This window comes from Lactuca serriola, chromosome 4 (assembly GCF_051521515.1).
Source record: "Lactuca serriola cultivar US96UC23 chromosome 4, Lser_US96UC23_V15, whole genome shotgun sequence".
In the NCBI taxonomy this organism is placed as follows: Eukaryota; Viridiplantae; Streptophyta; class Magnoliopsida; order Asterales; family Asteraceae; genus Lactuca; species Lactuca serriola.
Window position 1 is genome coordinate 29,998,530 of NC_136411.1, and position 2,887 is coordinate 30,001,416.

General features: G+C 41.5%; 1 pseudogene; it reads left to right on the forward strand.

Moving 5' to 3' along the window:
* The first annotated feature begins 203 nt into the window (after nt 1-203).
* On the forward strand, nt 204-2,606 carry LOC145098165 (uncharacterized; annotated as a pseudogene).
* The last annotated feature ends 281 nt before the right edge of the window (nt 2,607-2,887 follow it).

A 2,887-nucleotide genomic window follows, 5' to 3' on the forward strand; every position in this document is an offset into this window, starting at 1 on the left:
AGATATTATTGAAAAGCAATCCAAAAGAGTTCCGTTGAAGTTTTAACGCAAGGGAGAGATGTATCCTTTAAATCTCAACCCAATTCGAGGAAACCCAGCAATATGCCTTTTGTCAAAGGCGAACTCTGATGAGAGCTGGTTATGGCACCGACGACTATCGCACCTAAACTTCAAAGATATTAATAAGTTGGTGCTTGGTGATCATGTTCGAGGCCTCCCTCTTCTCAAGTTTGATAAGGAACACCTGTGTGCAGCGTGTGAGATGGGAAAACGAAGCCGAAAGAGCCATCCTACACGTATCAATACCAAGATCATTGAAGCTTTTGAACTTCTGAATATTGACTTATGTGGACCTTCGGGTATAGAAAGCATCGACGATAGTAAGTTCATACTTGTCATAGTAGATGACTTTTCACGCTTCACCTGGGTTTACTTTCTTAAACAGAAATTAGAAGCGACTCCCAAGTTGAAGGTGTTTATCAAGCAAGTGGAACTGCAGCTGCGGAAGGTGGTGAGGAACATCAAAAGAGATAATGGGCTTGAGTTTAAGAATAAAGAGTTTGAAGAATTTCTGGCCGAAAAGGGAATGTCTCACAACTTCTTTGCTCCCTATACTCCACAACAGAATGGAATTGTTGAAAGACGAAATTGTTCCTTATGTGAGGCAGCCAGAACCATGCTTAGCTTGGCCTCTCTTCCATTATACTTCTGGGCTGATGTTGTTGCAACTGCATGCTACTCTCAGGACCGATCCTTACTTAACAAGCGATTCTCAATCACTCTGTATGAGATTCTGAACAATCGAAAGCCCAATGTTAAGTTTTTCCATGTATTCGGATCCAGGTGCTTCATTTTCAACTCCAAAGAGAACCGAAACAAGTTCGACGTTAAAGCCGATGAGGGAATCTTCCTCAGTAATTCACTCACTTCAAAGGCTTATAGAGTTTTGAATAAATACTCCAAACGCATTAAAGAAACCTATTACGTAACCTTTGACGGCAACCATACGAAGAAGGTTCAACCTAGAGAAAGTACCATGGGGGAAATATTTCCAGAATCAGGACAAGTATCGGTTCCCATTTCCAACTTATTTGAAGAGTACATAAGGCTATTTGATGAACTAGAAAAGGCCATACACTCGGAGGCGAATGCAGCAGACAAAAAAAATCGACCATCTGAAGAAGATCATTGATGAAGCTGCGAAAGACATGGAAAAGGATCCTTCTAAACCAACTGATGATCAACCCACAATTGACCCTCCAAATAACAGCTTAGTATTCAAGGGGGAGGGTTCATCTGTATCTAATACAACCGAGGGGGAGACTCCAACTCCAGCCGAGGGGGAGACTCCAACTCTAAACGAGGGGGAGAATCCAACTCCAACCGAGGGGGAGGATCCTACTTACGATCGATCAGAATTTGAAGAAGAGGTAAATGCAGAGATGGATCCTACTTACGACCCGAGTTACCCACCTCTAACAAAATGGACTATGGATCATCCCAAAACACAAATTATTGGTGAATAATCTTAGCGGGTTCTCACACGCTATCAATTGAAAGCGAAACAAACTGCCTTATTCTCACACGTTGAATTCTACATGTTTAATTCGTTCGTATCCAAAATCGAACCAAAGAAGGTTAATGTGGCACTTAATCATGCTGATTGGGTACAAGCTATGCAAGATGAACTCCATGAGTTTGAACGTAATCGAGTTTAGAGAGTGATTCCCACTCCAAAGGATGCTTCTGTGGTCGGGTTAAAATGGGTCTTCAGGAACAAATTGGACAAAGAGGGAAACGTCATTCGCAATAAGGCTCAGCTAGTGGTGAAGGGATACTGTCAGGAAGAAGGAATAGATTATGAGGAAACCTTCACTCCGGTGGCAAGGTTGGAATCGGTTATAATCTTTCTGGCATATGATGCACATAAAAACTTTGAAGTTTTCCAGATGGATATAAAATATGCTTTCTTAAATGGAGAACTAGAAGAAACTGTGTACGTTGAACAACCTCCAGGGTTCGTGAACGAAAAATTCCCTAATCACTGCTATGTGTTGGATAAAGCTGTATATGGTCTGAAGCAAGCACCGAGGGCCTGGTATGAAACATTAACTCGTTTTCTTAAAATATCGAAATTCAAGCAAGGTTCGGTTGACCCAACCTTCTTTCGAAAGAAAGAAGGCGAACATTTAATGATAGTTCAAATTTATGTCGATGATATCAACTTCGGCTCCACGAATCCTAGCTTAACAGCTGAATTCAAGAAGCTGATGGAGACTAAATTTGAAATAAGCGCAATGGGTCCAATTAATTTTTTCCTTGGATTGAATATAAGACAGGGACTAGAAGGCATTTTTATTAACCAGGAAGCTTACATGAAGAATTTGCTAGTGAAATTCAGTATGACGGGAGATTCGAAGGTGAAGGTTCCCTTGGCGTTTAGCACAAAGTTAACTTCATCTCTGGAGAAACCTGCTGTTGACGTAACACTCTATCGTCAAATGATAGGGTCTCTTATGTATCTAACGACTAGTAGACAAAAATTATGTTCTCTGTTTGTTATTGTGCCAGGTTTCAAGCAAATCCAAGAGATCCTCACATGGTAGCAGTGAAAAACATTTTTTGTTATCTGAAGCGAACCTTGTCTCTCGGTCATTGGTACCCTGCTAGATCTGGATTCTCTATTCAAGCCTTCTCTGACGCTGATCTTGGAGGATGCGGTCTGGACCGAAAGAGCACAACTGGGGGATGCCAATTCCTTGATGGCAAACTCGTTAGCTGGCAGTCTAGGAAGCAAACTTGCGTGTCTCTTTAAACAGCCGAAGCTGAGTACATAGCTGCATCATCCTGTACCTCACAAGTAATCTGGATACATATCCAATTAAGT